This window comes from Psittacula echo (assembly GCF_963264785.1).
Source record: "Psittacula echo genome assembly, chromosome: 3".
Taxonomy (NCBI): Eukaryota; Metazoa; Chordata; class Aves; order Psittaciformes; family Psittacidae; genus Psittacula; species Psittacula echo.
Genome location: NC_137736.1, coordinates 76,387,497 through 76,406,479, shown reverse-complemented (window position 1 = coordinate 76,406,479; position 18,983 = coordinate 76,387,497).

The window sequence follows — 18,983 nt, the reverse complement described above, 5'->3', positions numbered from 1 at the left end:
TCTGGTTCAGATCTCACTTCCTCTGTATCACTGTCTTAAGTTACAAATTGCCTGGAGCTGCCATGTTTCTCTGCAATGGACGTTACTGCCAGCTGAGATCACAGTTATACTTGCTATGTATTCTTTATTCTTTCATGTCAAAATGAGAACCTTTTCCCCATGGCCACTTTCATATCAGTTTTCAGGAAGAGAAGTTATATTTAGTCTGAAGTTCTTTAAAAATAAGTGCACTGGAATTGCAGCTTATGAACCATTCTTCAAATTTCAGTAAGTGTATGAGATTAATAGGTCTTTTTGAGGCCAAACCCATTTGTCACATCACTGGTTTAATACAAAAGTCTTTAGTCAGCTGGTTGATCACTGAGTCTGCAAGAGGAAGTGCTGATAGAAGCAGTCTCTGGTATGAGAAGGAGAAGCTTAAATATGGTCGTGAAGCCAAGACATTTATATCACTATGCATGTCAGATACTGAGGGAGGGAAAAAAAGTGCCATAATGTGCTTCTATAAATAGTGTGGAGACTGGAACTATAGACACTACACTCCAGTGCCCTGCTGACAGAAATTACATGGGAAGCTGGGACAGAGGGTAACTTTTATATAAGATAGATTAACCTAGGGAGATAAGAATGAATTTTCATAAAATTAACATTTCTCCCAAGACATGAAAGAGAGCTGGAAAATAACCAATCTGCAGAAAGGAGAAAATAGTTGTCAGGGAGAGGTAATGAATGAAAGAAAATGTCACTTATATTTTTAAAAATAGAAATAAATGTGGTACTGAAATGTTCATGGCAGAAAAAGAGTAAAAAAGATGTTCTTTTATGAGATTTAAACTGAATAGATCTCACATGGTTGCATACATAATGCTATATTATGCCACATTTACAGGTTTTACTTTCTGAGGTTTTTGGACAATAATGTCAGAAAGTGTTTGCTAGGTTTCAGTAATATTTAAATGTTACCCAAAATATATTAATTTTCCTACAATACTTAGGCTGTTAGATTTCCTCTTTTAATTTTGGGACACAAGTAAAATATGATAGAATATTGTATGATAGTCACTGATAGTTTACAAAAATTGCCAATATCATGTTTTAAGTAAAATACATCCCTTCAGAGTATGGCAGAATTCTGCTGTGTCCTTTATACAGTTGCTTGCTGCATACAGAAGTAATTTTTGCTTTGCTATCTTTGCACAATCAGTGACAAGTACTTTAGAAGAAAAAAAAATAAGAGTATATTACATGTTTCAGGGATAGTCATAAAGGATGTCAAATTCTGTTGCTCTTTCAGGCAAAATACATGCCACAATTTTTGTGCATTATACTGATGCATAATCAAAAATCAGTATGTAATTTTTTTCAAGGTAGAAATTAGTTTAAAATACATTCTTTTGTCAATTGATGTGGTTTTAAAATTAAGGTAAAGTGAGAAGTCTGCTTGAAAAGCTCGTTGCTCTAGTAAGAGCAAAACAAATACTTCAGCACAAAAACAAATTTAAAGATATAATAAATATTAAGAGAGGTCAGTTTAATGTTAGAAAAACCTGTTATACTCAAAAAAGTTGTTATAACCAGGTGTATAGTCAAAAGGACTAAGAGTGAGGAAACAATCTGAAAAGCATAATCAAGCAAATCAGTGTACTTCCAATGCCAGCATATTGAAAGTACGTAGAAGTGACATGATGGAAAGCAATAGTTAACGTACACATTTAAGATGGCAAAGCAAATCAGCCTCACCTCTGTGCTGATAAGATCATGAAACAGATCCTCCTGAAAGACATGTCAAAACATGTGGAAGGCAGGGAGGTGCTAAGAGACAGCCAATATGATTTCACTGAGGGTAAATTGTGCCTGACTAATCTAGTGTCCTTCTACTACGCAGTGACTGTCAGTGGACAATCTATGGATGTAATCTACCTAGGTTTCTGTGAGGCCTTTGCTACGGTCCTTCTTAACATTCTTGCTGCTCAGTTGGAGAGATACGGATTTGATGGATGGTCTATTAGATGGAAAAGGAAATGGCTGGATGGAGCTGTGAAGAACTACAGTCAACAGCTCAAATGTCCAAGTGGAAACCAATAACATATGGTGACCCTCAAGGGTCCATACTTAAAATGGACTGTGACATAAAAAGTTTAACTGGTTATACCCTCAGCATGTTTGGGGATGACACCAAGCGGAGTGGTACAGTTGATGCATTAGAGGGGAGGGATACCGTCCAGATAGACTTTGACAGGATTGGAGAGCAGGCCTATGTGAACCTCATGCAGTTCAGTAAGGCCAAATGCAAGAACCTGCTACTGTGTCAGTGTGATCAGCAGTATCAATACAGCCTGGAGGACGGTGATTTGTTGTCTGAAAAGGTGAAAAATAGTCTTTAAAAAGGGGGAAACATTCTGAGGAAATAAGAAACAGTAGCTTGTTGGCTGCTCTAACTGCAAGAACAGGAAAAGTCTGAAAAAGTAAAAGATGGTCCAAGAGGATAGAAAACATCATTGTCTGTCAGATGTTCCAGGTGAAGAACAGAAATTAACATCTATTGGCTGCTTGAAGTGATGGTGTTCTATGTCCTTTTATGCCTACAATATAAAAGAGACTTAATTTTTATCCAAATGAAGCTTCTCTCTCTGATGACTTCCCATGCTGCCTGTGCTTTCCTCTTTCCTAAACAAATCATCATGAACATTCTACAAGATCTTGAACCCTCACTGAGAATATTGACTCCAAACTCCATGATGCAGATCATCTTTGAAGTGATACTCTGTCCGCTATTTCATGGGTTGCCCTGTGGTCCCACTTCTGGGGTCAGTTTAGTTTGTCAACCCCTCTGGGCTGATTTGGCCCCCTTCTGGAAGCATAAAAAGAAAAAAAAAAAATAAATCTATCATATCTACTGCTAAAATTTTGGTAAGTTTGCTTCATTAGTGATAATTTTGTAGTAACCTGTAATATATATATACTTGTTTGCTGCTATTATTTGTGCTATAACAATATATATAATAATATATATTATTGCATATAATATTATGCATATTAGATGCATAATAAATTATGACAGATATATTTGCTTTATTAATCATAAGTGTACTTGTCAGTGGTGATTTTTCTAGTATATGAGATAATCTCAAATAGAGAATGCAATAGAGAAACTAACAGGATGAAACCTCCATGTCTTTTTGTACTACAGAATCCTACGAACCCATAGTTAGAATCTTTATACACCCAAAGGGCAGGTCACCCTTTAGGTTGTGACAGCTGTCAAAGGTCCCTATGGAGCCAATTAGAATGGTATTCAATGCTGATGGTTTACAGTTTCAATAAGGTGGTTATATAAACAGTCTTCTCATTGGAAAATATGGTATCTGTGTCATGGTTTAAGCCCAGGCCGTAAGTTAGAACCACGCAGTCTACTTCTCCCCCCACCCTTTCTTCCCCCCAATCCTGGAGGGACAGGGAGGAGAATCTAAAGAATGCAACTCCCACGGGTTGAGATAAGAACAGTTTAGTAACTAAAGTATAACACAAATCACTACTGCTACCACCAATAATAATAATGATAAAGGAAATAACAAGGGAAGAGAATACAACACCTCACGACCCACTGACCGATAACTCGCCCCCACCCAGCAGTGCTCTAGCTCTTCCGGGAACTCTCAGTTTTACATCCTGGGCATGACATGCTGTGGTATGGAATACCTCTTTGGCTAGTTTGGGTCAGGTGTCCTGTCTCCGCTTTCCCCCAGCTTCCCCTCCTTCCTGGCAGAGCATGAGACTCACAAAGTCCTTGGTCAGAGTAAACATTCTGACCGGCAACTGAAAACATCGGCTTTATCAGTATTATCCCCAGGCCAAAAGTCAAACACACAGCTCTGCAGCAGCTACTAAGAAGTAGAAAAAATGACTGCTACTGCTAAACCAGGACAATCTGTCAACTACTACTGCTTCCACTGGAAATACCAAACTATTTTTGAGGTGTAGTTCTGCTTAAGACCCTTCTTTTCCTCTTGTTCTTGTTGATCTTCTTGTTCATTTCCTTATTCTTCCTCTTCAGAAGGTGCAATTAAATCCCCTGATAGAAGTACCTCAAATGTGACCTAACACAGGTTTCTCCATAAAGGTACTGAGCAGGCTAGACTAATTTTCCATTATATTGTATTAATGGCAGAATGTTTATTTTTTACTATTGGGATGTTTTGAACCTATTGCACATAAATGCATTTATTCAGATCAGAACAAATTTTCAATACTATACTTTTAAAATTAACAGCTTCTGCTAGGAACTGGCTTCTACAGTAAGTTCTAATTTTGAATAAAGCCATATGAATTAAGACTTCATAAAACACATCCCAAAAGCTATTTCTTGAGCCAAAATCTGTACTATTTTAATGTATTTTAACTACATCTAAAACTAATATTTTGCAAAGATTTCTCAAACTGAGGGAGGCATAACTAAAATCTGATTAAAAACTTAAAGGCATTTGAACAACAAAGAAAATCCCATGCTCAATTATTTCAGCTAAAAAGGCAGCAAAATACTAAGAAGCTTTATGTTACTCCAGCAGGATATTTTTTTAAATTAAGGACTTTACAGAATGAGTTTTACGCTTAAAGTATCAAACAACTATTCTCACAGGCAGGAACAAAACTTTAATTTCCATTACTCTGTTTAGCATTTTTATCTTTACAGCTTTTCCATATACATAAAAAAGATTTTTGCTGTAACACTGTCAGAATTCAGTACTGAAGACGTAAAGGAAACCAGATTCTTTATTATTAATTATGCTTTTATAATAATTCATAACATTCATAGATACCAGATGTAATGGGCACCGACACCTTATTGTTCAGTGTCATGCCCATTACTGCTTTTAGATCCAGCAGTCTTGTACTGCTGGTTGTAAAGTGTCTCATCTTGAGCAATAATACTGAGAGGTTTCCTAAAGGGATACACAGTGGCAATATTCAATAAAAAAGGATGTCTCTTTCTGTTTGGATCATGAAAATCTCACTCCGAAGTGTGACAAAAGTCTGATAATGAAATTTACAGAACAGTCACGGGATTTAAAATAATAAGGAATATTGTGTTTTCATACTTGCCATTTTTAATCAAGAAGTCGTGTTTTTATACCAGTATTCTCATACTAAGCTGGTAATTTACTTAAAAAGGAAATACAGCCTAGTGTCATCACATGGGTTTAGGACTTGAACCTCTTGAAAAAAAGTGACTTAAAAAATCTTTTGATTCATGTAAACATGAATATAAATACATTACAACTCTGAAAGTCCTTCTCCAGTTTAAATGCGAATGTGAAAATAAATTTTCTACCTTGAGTTCCCAAACCACTATTAATGGATCCTACTAATTAGCTCTAAAATAAAGCACATAAATCCTAAATCTGTAGTTCTCATTGTACCTTGCCTGATGGTTTCTCTTCTTAGGCCTTTTAGATAAAAGTTGTTCCAGTTTTCATGAAGAGAATAGACCAAAAAAGAGCAAACCCTCTCAAACCTTAATGACAATGTATCTCTATTTCAAAGAATGCTGTGCAAAAGTTGGGTTTTTCTGTAGATTTTCAGTCTTTGCTATCTAGTGCTTATCTGCAGATAAATGGTAAGAAACTTACTGTAAAATATAATAAATGGACCTTTAACTAATCATATATGTATTTGTTTTGAAAGCCATTTTATTAAAAAATAATAGAAAGAATTAGAAAAACACAGTTGTCACAATAGAAAAGTTCAATCTGTGCTGAAATTTCAAAATGTAAGAGTTTTGGTTTCTTTATAAATTCCATGCTAAGTTTGCTTTAGGGAAAGAAATTGAAATATTAGAATGATAGCAAAACATAATTCTAAATTTTGTCGTGAAGTACTACATTTTTAATTACATGGGATTGTCAAGAGATTTTTTTTTTATGATATTTTATAAAACTATGATGAAAAGAACAGCTATTATGTAATTTATATTAAAAAGTGAGAACAGTAACTCCTGTAACATTCAAAAGCTGTACATTTACTGAAGAATCAAATGTATGTTCAAACAAAAATGTTACTGCTTATTCAAAACCATGCTATTTATTTTGTTGGTTGTTTCATGAATCATAATTTATTGTATCAGCAAGAATTATGCTGACAAAAAAGTTCTCTTATGGGCTGCTTTATATTGAAATTACTCTTCTATCCACAAACAACAACCTACTTAAATCACCTATCTCTTTTTAAAATGGAAACAGTGGTTTATGACATTAAGCTTAGCTTTTGGGAAAGTCTGGTCACAGAAAAGTGAGGCATTGCAGCAAGATCTTATGGGAGAAAAAATAGCCCTTATTTTATGCAGTGAAGCTATGGTAACATAAAAGGTGAAGATATAATGTAACTCAGAGCTGCTTACTTTTCATTGATTCCTTTTTCATAATAACTGGAATAGCAAAATATTTAATTTAAAGTAAAGCCATTTGACAATGTAATTCTAGCAGATATGGAAAAATAATTAAGCTTTACTATCTAGAAAACAGGCTTGAGAAGGCTTATGAAAGTCATAACTGACATTTAAAATGGGTCTGTCTCCTGTGGTGATTTGGAAAACACATCTAGGTATCTCAGCTGTGATCTATCTATGATATAACTGATAAATGGGCAGGAGGTACACATAGAATCATAGAATAGTTAGGGTTGGAAAGGACCTTAAGATCATCTAGTTCCAACCACCTTGCCATGGGCAGGGACACCTCACACTTAACCGTGTCACCCAAGGCCTCATCCAACCTGGCCTTGAACACTGCCAAGGATGGAGCACTCACAACCTCCCTGGGCAACCCATTCCAGTGTCTCACCACCCTCTCAGTAAAGAATTTCTTCCTTATATCCAATCTAAACTTCCCCTGTTTAAGTTTTAACCCGTTACCCCTTGTCCTGTCACTACAGTCCCTGATGAATAGTCCATCCCCAGCATCCTTGTAGGCCCCCTTCAGATACTGGGAGGCTGCTAGGAGGTCTCCATGCAGCCTTCTCTTCTCCAGGCTGGACACCCCCAACTTTCTCAGCCTCTCTTCATACAAGAGGTGCTCCACTCCCCTGATCATCCTTGTGGCCCTCCTGTGGACTTGTTCCAACAGTTCCATGTCCTTTTTATGTTGAGGACACCAGAACTGCACACAATACTCCAAGTGAGGTCTCACAAGAGCAGAGTAGAGGGGCAGGATCACCTCCTTCGACCTGCTGGTCACGCTCTTTTTGATGCAGCCCAGCGTACGATTGGCTTTCTGGGCTGCGAGCACACACTGCCGGCTCATGTTCATCTTCTCATCGACCATATTATCTCAAATCTAATGTCCATTGTGGTTAGCTAGTTCCCCGGAATGATGTGACACCTGAGGGGAAGGCAAAAGTAGGCAGCTCATTGTCTTAAGTCTTGAAAGGATTTCTCCAGTTTGCATTATCAAAAAATGATTGCAAAATGAAAATGTGTAGATTAATAGCTAATTACCATAGATATACAGCTGTGTCATGGAGTACAAACAGAAGCTCAGGATCCTTGGAATCATCTGAGTGTGGGAGGAAAGAATCATGCATAACCACAGAATGTCAGAGAGAGAGAGAGACCATCCCAAAAGAAGCAGCAAGGTGAAGACCAATAATATGATAGCAACAAACAACAGCAAAACACACTTGTGCAAGTAGAAGTCTCTCCAAGTTGTTTTCTGTCATCCCTAATGTTTTTCATTAATCTGTTATAGCAGAAGTGAAGGAGGGCTGAATCGGATGTGCCTTTAAGCTTATAGACATCCTCTTAAAAAGACACCACATTTCATGTTTTTCTCCCCCTTTCAGTTACTGCTTATTTGATTGAAGCTAATTTAATTTAAATTGTTTTGGCTGTCAGTGAAACAAATGACAGACTGTGATGTGGTCACTGAGTACACCTTTATTGGACAGTCATTAGGTAGAACTGAAGGTACAGCTTTAGCCAGTGTCTTGGTTTAAGCCCAGCCGTTAACCCAGAACCATGCAGCCTCTAGCTCACTCCCCCCACTTCCTCCCCCCACTCCTGGAGGGATGGGGAGGAGAACTGAAAGAATGTAACTCCCACAGGTTGAGATAAGAACAGTCCAGTAACTAAGGTATAACACAAATCACTACTGCTACCACCAGTAATAATAATAATAAGGAAAATAACAAGGGGAGAGAATTCAACCACTCACCACCCACCAACCGATACCCAGCCTGACCAGAGCAGTGATCTAGCCCTTCCGTGTAACTGCCCCAGTTTATTTACTGGACATGACGTGCTGTGGTATGGAATACCTCTTCGGTTAGTTTGGGTCAGGTGCCCTGTCTCTGCTTCCTCTTGACTTCCCCTCCTCCCTGGCAGAGCATTAGACTCAGAAAGTCCTTGGTCAGAGTAAACATTACTTAGCAACAACTAAAAACATCGGTGTTATCAGTGCTGTTCCTAGGCTGAAAGTCAAAACCACAGCACTGCACCAGCTACTAAGAAGGAGAAAAATGACTGCTGCTGCTGAACTCAGGGCAGCCAAACAGACAATTTTTACACAATTTGGCCTGTAGACTTGTATCTTTGTCCTCATTTTTCTTAGTGTGACTGTATTTTTATTGCTTCCTGTCCCTGCATCCCTTGTCATATTCCTTCTTTTTCTTCGGTGTTATGCTCACCCTTAAAAAGTCCAAGTGTGTCCTATGGTCAATGTTTCAGTCTTTCTGAAGAACTATGGGAGGGAACCTCTTTTTAGTCAATTTGGACATCTTTAGCCAAGCACAAAGAGGTATGAGGAAGTTGTCATTTCTGGGTCAGGGCTGTTGCTGACTGCTCTGCTTAAAGCTGACCTGAGGCAGAGACAGCACAGGCAGAAATGTGACTCTCTGATGCTCAGTTACTCACCAAAGAGGTGTGAACCCTCCAGCTGTGTCCAGTATTTTTCTGGTGTAAAGAATATAGTCTAAGCAGTGAACCTCACCATATATAGAGTGCCCTAAACAACAGACAAAAATATGTTGAGGTAAACTCTGTTTTGCAGCTTTTCTGCTATCATGGCACAAACTGAAAACCAGCAGGTTTTTCTTGGACTCCCTTGTGGTGCGGTCATTAGAAAACTCTATGAGGAAAGGAAAGTATGTGTTCAAGTCTACTTAGCCTGTCAAATCACCTGTGAAAATGCATGGAACAACTAGATAAAAAGGAGAACTTTTCTTAGTTTTGTCAGGTAGTTATTTTTGTTTTTTCACAGTGTATGTTCCTGAAGCAGAATATTTTTTCCTGAGATCGAATCAAATGTCTTATACCACACTAATATTTTGGGATGGCTGTCTGAAAGTTTATTTTCCAGCTTCTTTGCATTATACTAAAATAAAATCTTTATTAATAATTAATAAGTTTATTAATATTTTTCAAATAGGGTTTTTTCCCAGATCAATATCTCATTTTGGATGCTAAAATTCAGTCATTTCCATAGTGTTATACGTGTTATAATTCTTGAGGATTTATGCCTGTCAAAAGCTTCTTCTTGTTCGCTGCTTCTGTAAGATGACTCAGGAGGAATTTCAATGTTTATATCCTTTCTAGAGGAGTGCAGGTGTATTTCCAAAACAGTATCCTATTAGTATAGAAGAGGAAACAAAAATTGGGGAGCTGTACTTGAATATTACTTCCATAAAAACTTTACATTCTGGGAATACTGGTGTATTAGCTTCATGCAAGATATAAGGTATGGATGCTTCACAATACCTAAAAAGGATCCACAATGAACAAAGTTAACTAGATCAGCACACAAGCGTGTCTCTACCTCAACAGCACCCTACTATTTCTTAATGCTACTATTGCTCTTTTTTTAGCTGTTACAACAACAAAAATAAAGAGCAATGAATTAAAGTCTTCTGGTAGGTGTGACCACCAGAATAAAGCAATAAAGCAATGTGAGTTACTGAAGCATGAATATATTAAATCTCAAAAGAATATATGACAGAATATGATCCTTTCTAGACATTTCAGTGCAAATTATATAAAATTCCAAACATAAGTAAACATAAGTTGTTTAGCTTCCACTCACAGACTATTTTTCCACACACTACTACATGATTTATCGTGATTTCTTTTGCTCATACTCATATAAATCTCCTATGCTCATAGAAATATATTAAAATAAATTAGAGCTAGAGAAATGCAAGAAGTAGATGATGCAGATAAAGTAACAGACTAGAACTTTGTAGCAGGGTTTTGAATGCATATATATATATGCATCTATATATATATATGTACATGCAGGATAAGATTGCATTTTCAGTAGAAGAAGAGGAGATACTGTAGAAAACAAGATGCTGGAAAACTGAATAGGAGTTCTGTCTTGGTGTCCCTAAGAGATATTTTCAAAAAGGAATGTAGAATACTTAAATGCAGCATTTGAATTAATTAAGACTTTTTTTAGCTTACTTAAAAAATGAAGTTCAACATATAATCATCAGCAACAATGAGAATTGTAGTGGGTGAATAGTGATCACAAAAAATAATATGGAGAAGACTTTGGGGGCAAAGGTTGAAAGTTCAGATATGACTGTTTCTATGTTCAGCTAATTGATTTTTTTAAAAGAAAATATGAAGAAAAAGGCTGATATTTTACTTTAGACACAGGGTAAATATCTTGAGTAGAGAAGTAGCTTTGAAATTATCAGGGAGCTGCTACATTCATGTATGAGACCTTACAGTAGAGAAGGAAATGATAAAACAAAGACTGAGACCAGGGTAAAGATGTATGATAGAAAATGAGGCATGAAGTATGGACTAGATTATTGCATTATTGGAATGGAATTCCATGCAAAATAAAAAGTAATGGCAGAAAATTTATTTCAGAATATATTTAAATTTCACACAATTTATAAGATTTGGAAGGAATCTATTTTGGTTTTGACTCATATATTCATTCCCCACAAAGCGTTGTTTATGATTACTCTTTTTTTAATCTGTAAAAGTAGCATTTTTTACACAAGAGTCATTATGTCCTTTATGATCATTTCCAGAGAAAAATATTATGTTGTTGTACTTCCAATTTTAATAGTATAACTTAATTTATTTTGATGGTATTTACATGGTTTTACATCAGTGTAACTAAAAGGACAATCTCATATGAAAACTGTTCCTTTTTTATCCCGAACAACTACAGAAAACTGTCTTCTAAAGCTTGCATGTCATTTCCCTCTTCATAATAAATTCATGCTGGCTCATTTCCATGGCAACTTCCAAGTCAACAGTGACCAGTCCTGTATTTTTATTTTCTTCTCTTGGCTTTTTCAATAGATGTTTGAGACCTGCCAAATGTGTTTAAAGATATAAAGGTCTTACTTCAAAGTTCCATTGATATGAAACTCCTGCTCTGATATTTATGTGCATGAAAGATTGTTTCAACACAGCTGATGTAGTTCCATGTCTCTTCACTGAGCTAAGTTCTTTTTCATACTTTAAAGAATACTTAAGTAACTTCTTAATTCAATTCTTCTTTTTCTCTAAGATTTGTTTAAGTGGTCTCAATGTATTTTGCGTTTTGGAAGCTGCTAAGTTCTTCTCAGATATAAATTGTTTACAATTTTTGTAGTTTTTCTAAGAGTGGAGCTACAGGAATATGTTATTGCTGTGAAAATCAGGATTGAATGTTTTATCTGTTTGCATCTTAGTTGAAAGAACCTGGTGTAGCTTTGTCTACACATTGAAACCCTTATCTCATAAGAAATCAGTTGGAAAAATGTCATGAGCTCAACATCAGGATTCTACCCTCAAATGTTACAGAGAACTATATATTCCTGTTTCAGAGGTTCCTTTTTCAAGCTCAGCGTGGCTTTAATGACATAACCAATGGGCAATATTCAAAATTGTATAAAATTTGATTTATTCCAGCATTGTTCTTCATTCTTTTCAATATGTACAAGAACAATCAAGTCAATTCTATATAGTATATAAAGCTCTGACACACATATATCTCAGCTAGTTTTAGATGTCAGCAGTGTAGACATCTGTATCTAAAACAGTCGTGCTTAACTCTTTTCATACTGTTTCAAAGAAATAGGCATTTTTAGAACACAGATTGTCTGACTCATTTAAATGTTTACATTGGAGGGCAAAGGGGTTTACTGTGCTCTGTAAAAGGTTCTGTCTCCATTACCCAGAAAGTAGCCTGACAGACTTGGTTCTTTCTCTGCAAAGTGAGACCAATAAGTCATTTGTTCATATTCGCCAAAACTGGCAAGACAAAAACATTATTACTTAGCTTGAGTCAAACAAATCGGGCAAGGGACCCAGTAATTAGTAGTCCTGTCTGGACTACATCTTACTTCAAAAAAAGAAAGCCTTTGAAATGACTTGGCACGAACAGGAGTAGTCACACTACCTTCCTTTTTCCTGCTCACTCATTTATTAAGGTACGCTTAAAAAGATTCTTTAAGAGGAACAAATGAATTGGGCTTACTTGTGAGTTATGGGCAATACTGAGAGGAAGATGACAGGAAGCTGCTGAGAAAAGGGAAATGAACCTTGATTAGAGGTTCTTGTATGGCTCAGTTGCAAACGATAAGTCCCCTGTGAGATTAGTGGCACGGCAGCTGTATTGTGGTGAAATGACATCAAGGCTCTCACTTCTGCAAGTCACTGACTCATCATAACAGCTTCCTTGCTAAGCTGCTGTCACAAATCAGACTGTGGGAGGTTACTCGTAGAGGATTTATAACTCATTTGGAAAAGGTCCAGACACGTACCTTTTCATTACATTACCGGATAAAGTATCTCTTATTTCCTTGGTGTCAAAGCATAGGGAGACTTCCTGCCTCAGACTTCATTTTTGTGGGACTGATGTAAAAAACCAGCTACCTATTACTGACCGCTTGTTTGGTTTGTTGGGATTTTTCTTCCTCCAAATGAGAAAGAATTATGATAACATATATTATTGTCAGGGTAAAGACCCACATGTAATAGCATAAGAGCAGTGGGTCTAACAGGATTGATGTAATCATACAGCTATGCTGTTGAAATAGTCCAAGAAATATTTGACTAATCCAAACTGAGACAATCAATGATAAAAAATAACTGGTGTTGGTGAAAAAACAGGAACAGAAATTTTAAAAAGAAAATTGGATATCAAAGTATATTACTTTGTTCTTATTTTAAAAAATAAAAGAAAGTAGATTACTCTTATCATCTGCACCACCGTGTCCTCCCACTATGTAGATTGCTTTATTGATATTGAGAGTGAACTTTCAGCTCATACTCAGCATACTATGTTCAGCTCATACTCAGCATGCTATGTACGACCCCAGGTCCTTTTCAGCAAGGCTGCTGCTCAGCCAGTTAGTATTCTTTCTCTTCCTGTATCATACACTGCCGCAGAATGGACTCAGTCAGAGATCAATGTGATGAGACAGAGAGCCATTTATTACAAGGCATCAGCTCCTTATATACTATAGCTCAGAACTGTTTACAGTAATGTGGTACATTGTGATTGGACTCATGTCCCTGCTTACAGTAATGTGGTACATTGTGATTGGACTCATGTCCCTGCTTACAGTAATGTGGTACACTGTGATTGGACTCATGTTCCTGAAGCTCTCAGCAGCTAGCATGTCATCGGTCAAGCACAAGTATGAGAACTTGACCTCTCAAGCTTGCCAACTGTCGACAATTTCATAACTCAGTAAATTCCAGTTCCCTCTTATCTTGCTTTCTCACTCCCTCATTCGTGTCCTCCTTCGTTCTTGAATGACCCTGAATCCATGTCGAGCTCCACATAGGCACTTGCTGATCTGGGTACATGGCCGTTCTTTGCCAGAAAATCATCCACAATACACCCTTGTTTTCTTGATGTTTATGATATCATAGCAGCTTCCAAAATGCATTTCTTCCCCATAATATCAGTCATCTGTCTTTGTCCTTAGCTATGTCTTTGTAGTCTTTCCTCCTTAATCTCATTTTTTATCTTCCTAAAATAAAAATGAATGGCAGAATGACCTCAGTAGAATGACCTCAGTTATAGTAATTATTTTGATCAGTTCTCTGTCTATACTTTGCTACTGGTATCATAAAGGATTCTTCTTCTATTCATATTAAATATGATTAATTTAACCTCAGTGAACTAAATGATGTAAATACCAAAGGTGATGCAATTTTGATCAGATTTTCTCATTTTTTGCTTCATCAAAGTAAAAGAAAATTGGCTGCAGGTAAAATATTTTGTTTTCATCCTTCTGTTGTCTTGCACTCATTATACTGAATGCCTCCATTCAACTAAGAGAAAATATTTTCAATGTCCCCACATGTTATTTTGAAACTTTCCTTGGGTTAAAAACAAATTCCCCTAGGCTTAATGAGCAAGATTCCAACTCTTCTATTTTTCCATTTATAAGACTTCAAAAATGTTTCAGTTTTCAGTAGTGTGAAAGAATAGCAGTGCTCTACGCCTGTTTTCTCTAAGGTTAATATAAATGAGGTGATGCCTTATTAGCAGAAACTATCTCATGCTGGTAATTTACTTTTTTTCAGTTAAACGAGAGCTGCACCCTGTAATAACAACTGAACAATATTATTATCATAAATTAAGTTTAGACTAGCCATAAACTGTACGGACGTGAAGCTCTGGGGGTTAGCACTGTTTTCACTACTTTCCAGTAGGGACATGGATGCTGAAACCAGCATCTCAGTTACAGACAAATGCAAAAGGGTCATATACCAGAAGAAGTCTACAGAATAGCTGTTGCATGGCATCTTACTTAATACTAGTTGCAGAATGCCTCGAACAGCCATAACACCCTGAAAGTCTGAAGTATAACGTATAAAACCATGAGCTTAGTATTCTCCACAGAACAGATGAGACCAAAATGAGGTCTGAAGTTTGCCAAAGCAGAGAGTTTGTGATCTGACATGATGATTCCTCAGAGAGAACTATGCCTCACAAAAGAGAAGAAAGCAAAAATGTCCAGGAGTCTTTGCAAATATGAATATTCCATCTTGATCACAAATTCAATTTTACAGCTCAGCTGCTCTTCAGGACAAATTAACTAGGCACCTGAAGGATTTTTGTGCTTCTAGGATGATGAGGGTACTTTATTGTCTTCATATCTATCTTATTTCCAGCTACAGTCTACAGTATTTCTGAGAATGATAAAAAAACCCCCAACAGTCCGCTTTATATTTTGGAGAGGAGGAATAGCTTCTGTGCCCTTTTCTATCTGAAAGCTAAATTCTAATTGCTAGTAACTTACTATATTCATATTGATTTTCAGAGGCAAAGTATCATAAATGTGGTCCACTTATGCAAAATGTGGTCCACTTATGCAAAATGTGGTATTTTGGGGTTTTTTTCCCAGTAAAATATTAATAAACAGAATGTAAGAATCTTCATTTTTTCCTAAGACTATATGGACTTGATATCTGCAGTGTGTCTCTGGGAGGCATAAGAACATTATTTGGAGTTCTAAAGGTTTTAATTGCTTTTCACACTAAGAGGTGTGTATTAGACTAATACACTGAAAAGGATTATTAAATACTGCAGAAAAAAATGGTTTATTTCTTCTGTGGGTAGGGGAGACATTCTTTAGATAAGAGTAAAAAAGGTCAAATCTGATACAAGTAATTCTTGACTAAGAAAAGAATATCCATCAATATAAACAAGACAATAATGAACATCATGAATAATCTTACATTTTCCCCATATGACTACATATGGGATTGGAGGTTGAGTTTCCAAATTCAGTTCCTTTTATGTCCCACCCTTCCACTAAGTGATTATTTTCAGTTTATCCCACAGCTTGCTTGGTTTTCTGTAGGCTGTGAACAGGTTTTAGGGTTTTTTTTCCAAAGACACAGTTAAGACATATATCTTATACATATAAGATATATAAGACATATATAAGACATAATTTTTAGTTGTATTGGAAATGCTTTACTCATGATTGTATTGATTTTTTTGCATAATGAAAACATTCTGAAGGAAATAAAATCACGAGTGATTTTATAATTTTGATTTATTGCATATCTTATAGATGTCCTTTAAAAAGAAAAAAATAGGTTCAACCATGTTGTTGTATATGATTTGTAAAACAGAAATATAGTTAATCAAGTTTTATAACTTCTGAATTCTAAATACCCTCTGATTCTACTCAAATAGGAATTATCTGAAAAAAAAGCCAAACTTCAGAATTGTATGTCAGGCACCATCATCGGAGATTGCCTTTTTTCTGTGCTAGAGTGAATGCATTCACTTTATTAATTCCTTAAGTGATATGCAAAACCTCATAAATGGATTCTTTTTATTACTTCCAAAAATGTAAATGGACCTCCTAAGGTGACAACATCATATGTCCATTCTTGCAGCTTGTATTGGGTGCAGGCTACTGGGTGCTGATCGTATGGGGGGGCTGCAGGGTGGCCTCTGTGGAAAGAAGCTGGGACGGCTCCATGCCAGAAACAGCTGGTTCCAGTCAGCTGCAGGACGCAGCTGAGCCCATCAGCCAAGATGATGGCACATACAAGATAACATATTTAAGAGAGGGCAAAACATAGGTTTCAGGAGTGAGTGTGAGAGCAGTAGTCTTGCAGATGAGGTTTTCCAGGTGCTGGAGCAGAGATTCCCCTGAGTTCAGTGGAGAAGACCATGATGAAGCAGGTTGTCTTTCTGCAGTCCATGGAGGACTATGGCAAAGCAAATATTCATACGGCAGCCTGTGAAGGACTGTGTGAAGGACTGTTCAACACAGGATGTGGCAATGCACTGAAAGAAGCTGCAGCCTGTGGAAAGCCCATATTGGGTCAGCTTGTGAGGGACTGTACCCTGTGGGAAGTCCCCATGCTGGATCATGGGAAAAGTGTGAGGAGGAAGGGGTGGCAGAGATGAAATGTTATGGAGTGACCACAACCTCCATTTCCCTGTTTCTCCAGTGGCATGTGGGGAAGCGAGGTAGAGGAGCTGAGAATGAAGGAACGAAGCCATGTCTGGGGAAAAGGTTTGTGAGCAGGGTAATAAATTTAAATTATTAATGTAATTAATTAGCTTGAACTTAATTAATATAAACTTGGCACTGCAAGTCAAGTCCGTTTTGCCCAGATGGTAATTAATGACCAATCCTTCTGTCTTCATCTCCACCATGAGCTTTTCATCTATTCGCACCTCCTGTCCTGCAAGAAGTAAAAAAAGAAAAAGAATGATAGACTGGATCTTAAATATCCTTCACAGCAGCCTGCAGCTCAGAACTATTACTGTCAATGACCACCGTTGTTCAGAAGAGATGCATGTTAGCAATTACTTTAACCTGTAGTATATTGCTTCCTTATCCTGTTACCAGGAAAACAGTTATTTCTTTGCTTTAATGTTGTGTTTCAGATTTTACTCATGAATATGTATCTTTACTCAGGGGACCACCAATATATCTTATTATAAATTGTAATTGTTAAATTGCTTTCTGAGAGGAGACAATAGCTTTAGCCCACTGTTAAAAGAGATTCGCTGTTTGTCAATGGTTAACATTGCATTTAACACCGTAAGTCAAGGATGCCTCTTCTGATGTCTTTTTCTATGTGCTTCTGAACATTTAGATTTGTTAAGTTTTATTCTATCAGCAATAATTGTTGTTGGGTTTGGTTTGGTTTGGGTTTGTTAGAGGGGTTTTTTTATTATTTGCTTGGGGTTTTTTTGCTAAACCTATGAAAATTATTTCAGAATCTGAAAATGAGTAGTTCACACTGTTGAAAAATGAGCATCTTAGAACAAAAGGTGATTCCACTTAGAATAAAATTCATAAGAGAAAAATCATTGTGAGCACCAGTGTTTAAACTTACTATGCCTTTACAGAACCATTCGATCGCAGTGGTAACTTGGCATTATGTGGGAGGTTTTTAACACTCAGAAGAAATTGGCCAAGGAAAGGAAAAATGTAGGAAACCATTCAAGTGTATTCCTTAGAGAAAGGCTAAGCCCTCCAATTGCAGGATAAAGGCGTAAAAAAAAAAGGACATGTCTGCTAGAAGCAGCAGGTGGAGGCAGATGTTGTTATGAAATAAATGGTTTTGCAAAGAAATGTAATTAACTTTTTTTTTTTTTTGACACTGTGAATGATCTATAGGCATCTATATATACTTCTACAGTATCTTATGGTTGTTCATAGTTAATTAAAAAGATTCAGGCATTCCTTCTGTATAATTTGTTTCATAGTAAGTAGAAATAAAACCAAGTCAGATAATTACACCCTGAGCATGAAATACTACCTACACTGTAGACACTCCGAAAGCTTCAACTTTGAGTGTTAAACTAACTGAAGGAAGCCTAATATGACTATGAACACATTGTATAAGTTTGTTTTCGAATGTGGAGTGTTTCAAAGAAAATTTGTTGATTTCAAACAAATATTTTCTGTGTTTTGCTCTGTAACATTGAGATTTTGGGGTTTGTTTTTGTTTTTCAGTAAAAAAAATCTGTAACTATCACCTAATTTAGAGCAGGTTTTTAAAACTGAAGATCTGATTTTCCATTGAGAGGGCTGTTTTAGTTTTTTCTGTGCAATGAGTTGATCCTGGTAGGCAGTTAAGTCCACACTCAGTTGCTCACTCACACAGCAGTGGGACTGGGGACAGAATTGGAAGAGCAAAAGTGGAAAAAAACCCTCTTGGGTTGAGATAAAGACAGTTTAAAAGATAAGTAAGTCACTGCATCCCATTGGCAGTCAGCTGTTTAACTATTTCAGATTTCATTTAACAGATTCATAAATCTGAATTCACTTTTGTGATGAAATACATATTCCTAAAAATGTAATTTAGGATGCAATCCAAATTATATCCCAAAAGACATACAGGTATTGTGCTGTTTCTGATACATTTTAGGTAGCTTAGGTGCATTTTAAGTGTTTAGCTACATGAGGTGAGAAATTAAGAGAATTTGTAGTGCATGGGTACTGACTGTGCTTTGATATAAGCCAGTTTTCATGTTGGCATGAAATACTGT